At 44.9% G+C, this 14050-nt stretch overlaps 1 pseudogene; it reads right to left on the bottom strand.

Moving 5' to 3' along the window:
* Positions 1 to 127: 127 nt before the first annotated feature.
* On the bottom strand, positions 128 to 6888 carry LOC111947504 (annotated as a pseudogene).
* Between the last annotated feature and the right edge of the window lie 7162 nt (positions 6889 to 14050).

The raw sequence follows: 14050 nt of genomic DNA, 5'->3' as shown, positions 1-14050 counted from the left end.
ATGTTTGAGTTCTGTTTCCTGTTTTATTTTGAAAGGTTTCCTGTTTTGTCATGCTTTTGAGTTTTACTTCCCTAGTCCCAATCTCTCCCGATCATGTTCACCTGTGTCTTGTCAGTGCTGTTTGTATTTAAGTCTTGTCTCTGCCTCCCTCTTGTGCTGGGGCCTGTTTCAGAAAGGAGGTTAAGTGTAAACTCTGAGTGCATTAACCCTGAAATCAGGGAAACTCTGGGTTTTCCGTTTCAGAATGGGAGGTTTGTTAAACCAGAGTAAATAGAGTAAGTCAAACCCGTTTCTGAAAGAGAGGTAACTTATACTCGGAGTCAGTATCCATGGTTACTTATGCTGTGAACCTAACCTGGTCGGGAGCAGGTTTTATTCCCTAAACTCAAAGTTTATGCCGGTCTCCTCCCCTTTTTAAAGACGAAGCGGTATTTTTCGCTTTAACCTTCATTGCCCAAATGTCCGTCACACAGAGACGGTCTAAGTGACAAGAATGGCTTGTTCTTTTTTGGAGGGCCCAATAGACGAGGAGGCTGCATTAATTTGTAGAGAATTACATTTACGAGGATTTTGAGAAGACTCGATTTTTTTTTCACTTTTAGCTGCTGCCATGTTCTTTTAATTCCTGCAGGATTGCATCTACATGAAAATGAAATCAGGGACATTGAATTAGATTAATGTAACAATTACTTTTTGGAAACACAATTTTCTAGCACTGCTTACTTTCTTAATCCCATATAAACCTATACCACTTGATCAATACAAGGGTAGTGTTGCAGTGTGTGTGTGCTGAGCGGGGTGCGAGCCACGAGAGACAAGGGGAGGGGCGAGTGCAGGTGCAGATGGGGGGGGGGGGGTGAGCACGGAGCGGAGGTGTGTGCGTGGGATATATTGTGTGTTCAGAGGACGGAGCACTTAGTTAAATAAAAAGAAGGTGTCATTCCCAGAATAACTGTTTTGGAGTCATTCTTATTCCGCTCTGGAGGTTGAGGGTTTCGAACGGGAAGTGAACCCCGAAGGAGAATTCCCTGAAGGAAATCTCCCCTGCGCTTTTGACCACGGTCGGAAAGACGAGAGAAAAGTAAGGAGAAGTCTTCGCGCAGCGAAAGGTTCAACAGTAGACAAAAGTTCACTTTGAAAAACACAATTGAATGTATTAATATTAAACTGACCAAAGTTGGCAAGAGGGGAGTGTTAACAAGAAAGTCCTTTAAACATTACCGACGTTAAATGCATTTTCCCCCAGATTGGTTCTGTACACTATGCAGCATTTCATGCATTTACACCAGGAAGAACACTTCAAAAGTACTCCTAAATATCCCCATTTTTTTATTTCACACCGTACGCTATTTAAAAAATTATTACAGTCAATATTTTATGACAATGATTTAAATGCAAACTTAGGCATTAACTTGAGCAGCTATGTTTTCCCACGCTAACTGTCTGTTTTGCAGATGCAGCGGTGTTGCTTTTCTTCTGGAATATATGCTCATATTCACTGTAACTCTGCAGCAGCACGTCAAGTTCAGCTGGCGAAAAATACGCAGACCTCTTTTTTTCACGGTTGCCATGGTGACTCGTGATATCTGCGCTCCATTGATAATGGCTTCTTATAGTCGCGGTGCTCACGCTCACCTCCGAATCAGTCCACTCAGAGTTGATTGATCTTACTCGGATCAGCTTCTCTGAAACAGAAAACTCAGAGTTGTTAATTTCCCGATTGACCAACTCGGAGTTCAAGTTCAACCTCAGAGTTGGTTGAACCTCCTTTCTGAAACAGGCCCCAGGTCCATTAATAATAATAATAATAATAATAATAATAACTTTATTTGTATAGCACCTTTCCAGATAAAAATCACAAAGTGCTTCACAGTACAACACGATAAAACAACAGTAAAACACAGTAAAAACACATGTTAAAAAGAAATTAAGAAAAAGCTATTTTAAAAAGATATGTTTTTAGCTGCTTTTTAAAAGAAAACACTGAGTCCACAGATCTGAGGCTGAGAGGAAGAGAGTTCCAGAGGGATGGGGCCACCGTGGCAAAGGCTCTGTCTCCTTTAGTCTTTAAACGGGTTCTCTTAACAGCCAGCAGACCCTGGTCACATGACCTCAGTGACCTGCTGGGAGTGTATGGCTGCACCAGGTCTTTTATGTAGACTGGTGCTTGGTCATTAAGAGCTCTGTATGTTAAGACCAGGATTTTAAAATGCACTCTGTAGTGGATGGGGAGCCAGTGCAGCTGCATTAACAACGGGGTGATGTGTGAGAACTTGGATGAATTGGTTAAAAGCCTAGCAGCAGCGTTCTGGACAATCTGGAGCCGTTCTAGAGATTTTTTACTTAAACATGTGAAGATGGAGTTGCAATAGTCAAGACGGGAGGATATAAAACTGTGAATGAGCATCTCCATCTCAGAACGGGACACAACTGGACTCAATTTTGCAATGTTTTTTAGATGATAAAAACAAGAGCGAACGAGTGACCCGACATGGGAGTCCAGGGATAAAACCGGGTCTAAAGTTACACCTAGGTTCCTGACAGAGGGCTCGATAAAAGAAGCAAGTGAGCCGAGCTCATGGATTATCTTGGGGAGACAACTGTCAGGAGCACAAACTAGGACCTCAGTTTTGGCTTCATTGAGTTGGAGAAAGTTGTGATTCATCCAGCTCTTAACTGAATCCAGACACTTTTGTAAAGTCTGTATTTTAAAAACATCCTGGGGTTTAAAAGACACATAAAGCTGAATATCGTCAGCATAAAAGTGATAAGAAATGTCATTAAAAGAACTTAAAATATGCTGTAAAGGCAGCAGATATAAAATAAACAATAAAGGTCCCAAAACTGAGCCTTGGGGCACACCAGAAGTGAGAGGAGCAGAGGAAGACTTAAACTTGGAGAAGACAACAGAGAAAGATCTGCCAGTCAAATATGATGAAAACCAGTTTAAGGCTCATCCGGAGACCCCAACCCAGTTTTTCAGCCTGTCCAAGAGGGTGTAATGGTCCACAGTGTCAAAGGCTGCGGTCAGGTCTAATAACAGTAACACAGAGCATTTTCCTGCATCACCCTGCATCAGGATGTCATTAGTGACTCTGAGAAGGGCTGTTTCAGTGGAGTGAGCTCTGCGAAAACCTGACTGAAAATGATCAAGTATCCCATGACTGTCGAGAGCAGCTGTAAGTTGTTTGGCAACAACCTTTTCTAAAATTTTAGACATGAAAGGAAGGTTAGAAATGGGTCTAAAACTGCTCAAGAGGGAGGGGTCAAGCCCAGGTTTTTTAAGGAGAGGAAGTACAACAGCTTCCTTAAAGTGCTCAGGGACTTGACCAGACAGCAGAGACGAGTTCATTATTGACAGGACACAGGGACCAATGGACTGGAAGACATCTTTGAGCAGAGAAGTTGGCAATGTGTCGAGGGAGCAAGAGGATGACTTCATTGTGCCAACTAATCTGACTAGCTCAGGGAGGGAAACAGGCGAGAAAGTGTCTAAAATCACAGGACGAGGCGGACCAGGAAAAGAACCAGAGCCAGGACCAGCTGTGTGACACAGAGAGCTTCTCACAGATCTGACCTTTTCAATAAAAAATGATAAAAACTTTTCACAGTCATCATTGGAATGGATGGGAACGGCAGGTGGACTGGGCATAACAATATCACTAATAGTGTTGAACAGCACTTTAGGATTACCTCTGCTTTTGGAAATGAGATTAGTGAAATATGCAGCCCTCGCATCTCTAACAGCATTGTTAAAAGAAACTAAAAGATCCTTAAGATGAAGGAGATGAACATCTAGGTGAGTTCTTTTCCATAAACGTTCAACTTTTCTGCATAATTGTTTCAGACGGCGAATACTATTGTTAATCCAAGGGGAAACCTTAGTGACAGGAGCCAGTCTAGTTTTAACAGGACAGACTTCATCCAAGATGGAAAGACAATAACGGTTAAAGTTACATAATAAAGTATTTGTCATGATTTGAACTTGTTGTCTTGTTTTTGGTCCTTGTTCTGTCTTGTTTCTGTTTCCTGTTTTATTTTGAAAGTATCCTGTCTTGTCTGTTTTCTTGGGTTTTACTTCCTTTGGTCCCCATCTGCCCTGATCGTGTTCACCTGTGTCTTGTCTGCCCTGTCTGTATATAAGTCTTGTCTCTGCCTTCCTCCTGTGTTGGTCCATTATTCCTGTTCTGGTGTTCATGCCATGTCATGCCCTGTTCCTCGTTCCTTGTCCCTCGCCACGCCACAGTGAGTTTTCGTTTGGTTTTTGTCATCCTGCTCTGCAGCGCTTTTGTTTGTGTTTGTAATTAAACCCCTTGCCCCGGAACTTTGTGCCTCCTGCCTCTGCATTCTGGGTCCTACCGGCTCTCGAGCCACCCCTCCACCGTGACAGTATTAACATCAGTACACGGAGAAAGGACCAGGTTAAAAGCATTAGAAAAGACCTCAGCTGTGGAGGAGTTAAGGATGCGAGAGCTGACTTCTCTGCGTACAGGCGAAAGTGATACAGAAAAAGATAAGTTAAAAAAAATGCAATGATGGTCAGAAATAAAAATGTCCTCAGAAAAAATAAAATCAATATGCACACCCAAGCTAAAAACAAGATCGAGTGTGCCACCTTTAACATGTGTGGGCCCAGACACATGCTGAGTAAAGTTAAAAGAGTCCATTAGGCTGATAAAACCACTGGCAAATAGATCAGAGTCATCATTAATATGCATGTTAAAATCACCAACTATGATCAGGTTAGACAGCTTCATAGTGGAAGAAAGAAAGTCGCTGAACTCCTGTAAAAACACACCATTTGATCCAGGTGGACGGTAGACAACGGCACAGTGAAGAGGGTACTTATTCCCGACTTTGATCACCTGGAGCTCGAATGAAGAAAATTGAACAGCGCTCACCGAGCGGCATAGGAGGCGATTCCGAAAGACCGCGGCGACTCCCCCTCCACGACCCGATGGCCGAGGCCGTCCGATGAAGGAGTAACCGGCCGGGCAGAGTTCAATGAAGGACGAATGGTCGGAATTCCGCTGCCAAGTTTCAGTCAGAAACATAAGATCCATGTTCCTGGAGTCGATAAGATCGTTTAGCAGAAACGATTTGTTAGCCACGGATCGGGCGTTGAGGAGCGCCATGCTCAGAGGGGAGGGAGCCCGGCGCAAGTTGTCAGCGACCCGCGTCAGGGGCCACAGGAGCTGAGGGTTAGAACCCAGGCAGTCCGAGAATCCGGAAACCACAGGGAGAGGCGACCATGTCGAAGAAGAGCTTGGATGAACGGTCCTCAGGTAGCACGGCCTCAGAAATCCAGACCCTGCGTGTCCAAGCAGGGACTCGGGAAAAGCATCTGGGTCGGTGGAAGTCGACAGATGACAGCTGACCAGGAACGCTCGTCGCCGTCTACAAGACACTCCTCGCTTCCATCGCAGCCTGATCTTTACCTGGACGCCAGCTCTTTTCCCTCTCCTCCTCCACCGAGATCCGCGTGGCACCGGTAGGCCCTCAGTCAGGACACCGGCTGGAGGCGCCAGATGCAGGGAACGAAGAACGCCGGCGCAGGAAGAAGAGGTATCTTTGCCGATCAGCGAAAGTCCAATAGACAGCAGTGTAAGGCGGTCGTAAACAAAAGCAGCTAAAACGTCGTTTGCAAAAAACAAAATAATAAGCACAGAAAGAAACAGAACTGTAAATTTCTGTGAGAGTGTCCTGCCGGCAGCGGCTAAGCCAAACACAGGCGCCATCTTGCCAGTCAAAACTAAGAAACCAATCCCAAGAGCATCACATCATAACATCTCTTCCCTGACCGTCTTCATGCCATGTGTTCATGCTAAGCCCACAGTGAGTTTAATTTTGTTTCCCTGCTTAGCAGCGCCTTTTGTTTGTGAATAAACCCCTTGCCCTGGAACCGTGTGCCTCCCGTCTCTGCATTTTGGGTCCTTCATGCTCCCCAGCCCTCCCTACCTGACAGAATGGACCAGACATATTTCTTCCTGGACCAGGTCATACTGGGAGTTTGACATGCTCCAGTTTTGCACTTCTGCTATGGAGGGCCATCTTGGTGGAGCCATCTTGCCATGAGGGGGAGGTCGTCGTCGTCGTCGCCGCCGCCATCCCTTTCCTGTTCCGGTGGTGGTAACGGACGCACCACAGCCTGTTTCAGTGGTGGTCCTGGATGCACCCCAGCCCGTTCCTGTTCAGGTGGTGGTTCCGGATTCACCACAACCATTTTCCAGTGGTGGTCCTGGATGCACCCCGAACTGTCCTTGCTCCCAGGAGGGTGCCGGACGCACCCCATCCCGTCCCAGCTCCCAGGAGGGTCCCCGATGCATCATAGCACGACCCTGACTATACTGTGCCAATCCTGGGCTCCATGCCTGCTCCTTCAGTGGACTCCATGCCCGACCATGACTCCATGCCTGACCCGCTGGCGGACTCCATGCCTGACCCGCCAGCCGACTGCTGGCAGAACCCAGACTTAGCCACGCTTGCCCCATACTTTATGCCAGACCCGCCTCGTCTGCCACGCCGGATCGCGCGGCCGTCCTCCGGACCGGCCACACCAGACAACACGGCCGTCCTCTGGACTCATTTTCTTGGCCTCACTGGTGTGCCCAGCCCAGCCTCCCTGTACTCTGTTGCCTTTCAAAGTTAGTCTCACAGGCCCCCTTCTGCTTGGTTGACTTTTGGAACCTCAATCTTTCCTGATCTTGTTCACCTGTGTCTTGTCAGTGCTGTTTGTATTCAAGTCTTGTCTCTGCCTTCTTCTTGTGCTGGTCCATTAACATTTCTTCCCTGACTCCCTTCCCATGTGTTCATGCTAAGCCCACAGTAAGTTTAGTTTTGTGTTCCTGCTCTGCAGCGCTTTTTATTTGTGAATAAACCCCTTGCCCTGGAACCGTGTGCCTTCCGTCTCTGCATTTTGGGTCCTTCATGCTCCCCAGCCCTCCCTACCTGACAACACACTTATGAGGGAAAAGAACTTTAGGTTACAAAAGGAAACGTGAAATGGGTAGAGCTCGAGATCTCCACTCTACGTAGTTTGTCCCCGTGGGGACTCTGCGCATGTCCCCACACTCCAGGCAGCCACCCAGAAGTCCACCTCCTGCTTGCTGGGAGGCCGAGAGGGAAGGGGCTAAAGGGTGTGTGGCAACCCCCCAATTACCCTCATAAGTTGTTGCTTGAACAGTTTGGGGACAGTTTCCTGACTGCCCCCTGCCCCTAGCCCCCCAAGCAGTGGGCCCAAAGTCTCCCAATTTGCAGGCAGGGCTGTCCCCCCCCCCCAAAAAAGAAAAAAATCCAACCCACCCCACAAAAAGACAGAGCAGCCGAGATAGAGCCGGCCCCAGGGGCGAGCCACGACCTCTGCCCGCAGGTGCCGCCCCAGTGGGAGCTCTGGTCTGGCACCGGTGGGACAGAGGCATCTGACCAATCAGGACTCCCCATGACGTAGCAGGCGGGGCCTCTCCGCCCTTTGGGTGTAGAGAAGGACCTGGCTCTGCCGGCCGTCACCCGCCGTGACTGCAGGGGTCCAGAGCTCTGTATTGTTTTTCAAGTTTTTGATATTCCAGTGTACAGGTGAAGACACAATGCAAGTACACACAGTTACACACAAAACGTATTGTATGAGATACAAATCAAGAATAACACACACACACACACAGATCCAGTAAGTCTACTTTCTCTCCAGACTTCCTCAGCTTCCTGCTGATTATTGATCACACAGGCTGATCTTAGAACAGCGGTCCTTCATTGAACTATGAAGACACAAAGTTCCGGCTCAGTCCAGGGCTTTAGGATCCAGTCCCTCATAGACAGTGGCGTACTGGTGGCTGTCCTCCCCCCTGGACTCAGGAGGACCCTCCTGTATAGACTGCAGCCCCACAGTAGCAGGTATGGAATCCTCTGCAGTGTCTTCACAGTGAGAACCCTGTAAGGTATTTATTATCATTAAAATTCCCTTCTACAGAAAAAGAAAACTGAGAGTCAGACATTCAGGAGACACTCACCTCATCAGTGTTTCCTGTCAATCTGCTGTGATCTGAAACAAACACCAGAAAGCTTTCAGCTGAGGTTTTTTGTCACAGTTTGGTGTTAGAAGTTTGTCTCCGTACCGGCATTAGTCTGCCAGTGTTTGTAGAATATAAGAGGAATCACGGCACACACAACCAACGCCAGACTTGCAGAGACGAGGATGACCACGGTGGTTTCTGCAACGACAGGAACCAGCAGCCGTTAAATAACAGAGAGGCTTCTCCTTTTGGTTTTTCATTTAAAATTAAATTTAGCTGAAACGTTTTACAGAATAGTGAACTTTTTTTCACGTTCTTAAGTTTGAGAGCTTTGTGCTTTACATTTATATTATTTAACAATTCAGTTTAACAACAATTCACTTCATATCATGGTTTGTAGTGGATGATGCGATCCCATTTTGGTTAAATTTAAACGTTCCGATCGGATCCGATTGACCGACCTAAAAAGGATCCAGATCACCTTTAGCCAAAACTTCAACCAGCGTGACTCAGAGATAAATAACCTGGGTAACAGGGGCGGGGCTACAGGGGGGCATGGAGGGGCAGCTTTACTGACAAAGTTTTAAAAAAATCATCAAGAGAAGCTTCCCGGAGCATCACAAAAATAACAAAAGGAACATTTAGAAATGAAAGAATTTGTAAAGGCCTTCCCTGCTGCTGTTTTGCCACGCTTCCAAATTCTTCTGCCCCCTTCCATATATAAGGTTCTAGCTCCGCCCCTGTAGGCTACTGAACAGTGAAGTTTTCCAGATTCTTGGATTTCTTCCAGATCATCAAGTTAATGAAATCTGTGTCCAAACCAACAAGTAAACTAGAATGAATGTCAAATCCATTCACATGTTAGTTTCCTAAAGTTCACCGCTGTTGTTTTTCCACATCCAGAGAATCCAAAGGGAACATTCTTAGAATTAGTGCTGTCATGTGATTCATATTCTTGAGTGTTTATTTAATCATGAGCTGTAATAAATTAATTAAATTAATTTATTAATCCTGCTTGTCTTTAATTGGCGACAGTAGAGTAGTGTTTTCCACAACAAGAGGTGTGCATTATCAGAAATTAATGAACGTTTTGGAAGAAAACCGTTCAGGTTCTGATATGCTACAGTTCATAGCAGTTTCACTAATTAGCTGCGTGTCAAAAAAATCCTCACTGAAAAAAGGTTTTTGTGCTTGGAGGAGGTGGTTTTAGAGGCGTATCGAAATGGACATATTTCGCAAAACTGCAACAGAAACACTTCTTATGAGTTAAATGTGTATGGTTCCAGTGTTAAGTCCTCAGCTTTGACGCTCCTGCAGCTCCTCTTATGAATCCAACCATCTGCAAAAATCCTTCATTCCAAAAGTAAAAGAGAAAAATCTTTATTTCCTTTTCTTCACATTGAAAAATGAACAGTAATCCAAAGTCGACTTAAGTAAATAACCAAATTATAAAGAAAATATCCAAAGTGACAAGAAGAACTTAGCGAGGTCAAAAACTGTTGGTTGGACTTCAGTCCAACATTGAGCCTGACATCAGTCTGCAGTGTGACAAAAACCCGCTAGCCCCCCCTACTGGCTGTAAACACACACTTAACCCTTGTGCTATCCTAGGCACGTTAACATTGGTAAGTGGGTCATCTAGACCCACTAGACAGTGCTCTGAAACTTTTTTTTTCAATGATTTGTGATCTTCACTGGTGTCCATGGATTACATGAAATCTTTCCACCTTTATCCACCTTTGTCATGGTAGGGAGAACACGTCAATGGAGGGGGGGGGTTCATCTAGGATAGCACAAGGGTTAAGAAAATGAATGCAAAATGGTCATCTCTGGCATTTACCCTTGTGCTGACTTGTGGGGTCCAGATGACCCCACTCTCAATGTTAATGTGCCTCCTTGGCACTTTAACGTTGGGAGTTGGGTCATCTGGACCCACTAGACAGTGCTCTGAACCTTTTTTCTTCAATGATTTGTGATCTTCACTGGTGTCCATGGATTACATGAAATCTTTCCACCTTCTTTTTTTTTTTTTAGTTCTCTTTATTGAGTTTTTTACATATTTTACAAATAAACAACACCAACAGCTTGCAAGAACAGTTTGTGGAAAGAAAAAATAAATAAAATAAAAATAAAAAAAATTTAACTTTTTTTTTTACAAAGTCATTAATAAAGGTGGACCAAACATTGAAAAATTTCTCTTCCCGTCCTTGCAGGGTGTACCTAATTTTTTCTAAATTTAGAAAAAATAAAATGTCTCTAATCCACTGGATGTGTGTGGATTAGAGACAAAAGTATTATTAGTTTAAAAGTATTATTCGGCGTGCAAGTAAGCATGTGAACTGAATTAACCTACACTCAGATTTCTTTTTAAAAGTTTGGGGGTCAGTGATTCCCAGAATACCGATGAGGGGGTCCAACTTGACTGTCTGGTTTAAAATTTTTGACAGTGTCAGAGAAACATCAGACCAAAGGTTTGACAGCTTAGAGCAACCCCAAAACATGTGTGACAAAGATGCTGGAGCCTGTCTACAGCGTATACACAGAGGGTCAACGTCAGGGAATATTTTACTCAGCCTGAGCCTAGTCCAGTGGAGCCTGTGTATTATCTTAAACTGAATCAAACCATGCCTGGCACAGATTGAGGTTGTGTGTGTGGAGCCTAAAGCTAGATCCCATTGCTCTTCTGAAATATTTATTCCGAGCTCTTCCTGCCAGGCCTCCCTCAAGTGCTGCAAAGTGCTGTGGCCATTGAGGTGGCTCAGTTTGTTGTACAAATGTGAGATTCCGCCTCTAATCTCAGGGTCTTTCAAAAATAATGAATCGGTAACAGATTCCTCTGGGAGTTGTGGGTAATTTGGAGAGTTGTGTCTAACAAAGTCTCATACTTGCAAAAATTTAAAAAAGTGAGTGTTAGGCAAGTTATATTTGTCTTTCAACAGTTCAAGTGATGGAAACAAACCATCAATATAGAGATCTTTGAAGACACGTTGTCCACGATCATACCAGTCAGCAAAATGATCATTTTTCATTGATGGAGAAAACAAATGGTTTTTAACAATAGGGCCTGACAATGGATTTGTCTGCAGGCCAAAATGACGCACAACCTGTTTCCATATTCTGACTGTGTGGGATACAACCAAATCCTTAATGTATTTTAGTGATATTGTAGTTATGTTTGCAAAAACAAATGCCTTAGGGGAATCTTTCCACCTTTATCCACCTTTGTCATGGTAGGGAGAACACGTCAATGTAAGGGTGGGGTCATCTGGACCCCATAGGACAGCACAAGGGCTAAGGCTTCTACAAAATCAGTCATGTGACCAACAACCAGATGGCGATGCCCTTCTTGGTAGGAACTGGCGGCCTTGGGCGCTGCACGGCGGGCGCCACCAGTGGTCCCACAGCGTCACACAGATCATCAGAAGCTGAGCGTGTCATGAGGAATTGTTGGATCCACAGCTCCTCTGGAAAACCACCATTTCCCATTATGTCATCATCTGTAGCCCCTCCCACGTGTAAGGAGCTCGCCGCTCCACGCCCTGAAGAAGACGCCGACGTCTCCTTTGATAGATGATGAAGAGCGCTGGGCCTTGGCAGAAATGTGAATGTATCTGCTGTCAATCAAAGTGTTGGTCACATCCGTCGCCGTTTTTCTGAATGACTTATCGTGTGATTTGGTTTGTGTTTGTTCACATAATTAGGATTTAATGGAAACTGTGAAACTGTGAGATTGTGTTTTTGACATTTCTAGAATTTCAATAAAGTTTTGTGCATTAGTGTGATAGAAACGCAGCAAGTGAGGTATAAACCTGACGAGCCTGACTGACTCCTTGGCGGCCATTTTACGTCTCATCTACCTCTCAGCAGTCTAAGCAAAGATGCCCAGACTTCCCTCTCCCCGGCCACTTCCTCCAGCTCTTTTGGGGGGACACCGAGGCGTTTCCAGGCCAGCCGAAAGACATAGTCTCTCCGGCGTGTCCTGGGTCTTCCCTGGGGCCTCCCCCCAGTGGGACATGCCCGGAACACCTCCCCAGAGAGGCGTCTAGAATAAAGGAGCCACCTCCACTGGCTCCTCTGGATGTGAAGGAGTAGCGGCTCTACTTTGAGGTTCTCACCGACTCTATAAGCAAGCGCCCAGCCATCCCATGGGGGAAGCTCCTTTTGGCCGCTTGTATAACAGGTACTGGTTATAGATACAATGAGATGACTGTGACTAAAATAAAATAACACGCTTATTTGTCTGTAATTAATGAATCGCAATTAACATGATAATTTGACACACCTTATTCTAGCACACTGGATGGTCACATGACTTTGCTAAATTCAAAGTCTGTCCACACATTGGACTGGAATGAGGGACTCATCCATTTTAATGACATCACATGTGCACTGTGATTGGTCGAGTTTATGTTATAGTAAAATAAACCTACCATGTCTCAATCCAATTGATATTTTCCAATGTCTTTTATCGATTTATATCATTTTGAACGGATTTTAATGGTTTGGGCCGATTCGATTGACAACTTGCCTCAGACAGATTGGTCTGGTTGGATCGTAGAAACTGACTCATCAATGAAGTCGATCAATCGTTACACCCCCTCGTTTTAAAACGTTAATGTTTCAGGAGAGAAGCTTTCCTCCTAAAGCTACTGCAGGAGCTCATGTGAAATAAATACCCGTCAGGTTGATCACTTCTTGTTGTTTCCTCGTCTCCTCTGATGGGAATGTTGCTGTTGAAGGTTCAGGCTGGTACGGACCGGCACTATGGGCTGGCGTGACCTCATCAGAGTCATAAGTGGCATTGTTGAATGGAGGAGTTCCAGCAGAAACCGTGAACGCTTTTAGGAAACAGAAGGAAAAATGAGCCCATGAGAACATTTACGGATAGAGTGGACACATCCTACGGTACGGATAAAAGCAATAAAGTGTTGAGTCCCTTCTGAGTGCCCTAACGTCTTGAACAGTCTTTCTTTTTGAAGTAAGTAATAAAAAATCATTTAAGTCTTAGTTCCAACTTTCCTTACAAGTAGATACAGGTGGACTGTACAAGGAGCTGTTAGTGTTGTTCACGTGATACGTGTGCGCTCCTCCCTGCAACCTGCCTTTTAGGAAGAAGGAAATTAGCCAATCAGAGAGTATAGTCTGTGTCGACATCCTACTGACACTTCACGTGCACATCCCGTGCGTCCAGCATTTGTGCGGTCAGTACTCGCACCTTACCAACGACTAGAGTGTGGCGTAAGGACGCCGTACGACAGCATCACCCATCCGTCATAGGTACGTGTGACTTCGTAGTCTAACAGGATACACGTACCACACACACAACAATGGTAATTCCATTTTCATGGCGTCCCTTAAAGTTGTTCACAAGCCTTGAGGAAACTAAAAGACACACCTGAGCTCTCCCTATGATGCTGCCGCTCCACGGACGCGGACGGCCCATAAAACCTGCAGAACCCGTACGGGTCAACCCCTGTTTGGGTGGGTGTGGCTAAAGTCACCTACATTTTAAACAGCAGTTCTATATACAGTACAGACCAAAAGTTTGGACACAGCTTCTGATTCAAAGAGTTTTCTTTATTTTCATGACTATGAAAATTGTAGATTCAAACTGAAGGAATCAAAACTATAAATTAACAAATGTGGAATTATATACATATAAAAAAGTGTGAAAGAGAATGCCAAGAGTGAGCAAAGCACACTTTGAACATTTTTCTGTATCCTGACATCCAGTAGACAAACATATTGGAAGAGGGGGAGGTGCTACAAAAGCAAAAAACATGGAGGGCTCTGACCTCATCTGCTCATGAAAAAAAACTATAAGATCCGTCTCATAGACATGATGCGTTTAGTTTATGTGCTCGACACCACATCGCCAGTCTGTTCTGTTCTTCCTACTTACTTTATTCACAAACATTAGAGAGAAAAATGTTGGAAAAGTATTAAATATTGAACAGAATAAACTGTTTATTTTGTCTATGAGTCGATACCGACGACAACATCGGCACACAGCAGTGATGTCTGTGGTTGACCTGCTGGATGCT

The sequence above is a fragment of the Oryzias latipes genome, chromosome 1, assembly GCF_002234675.1.
Source record: "Oryzias latipes chromosome 1, ASM223467v1".
NCBI lineage: Eukaryota > Metazoa > Chordata > Actinopteri > Beloniformes > Adrianichthyidae > Oryzias > Oryzias latipes.
This window is presented reverse-complemented; position numbering and strand designations above follow the sequence as displayed.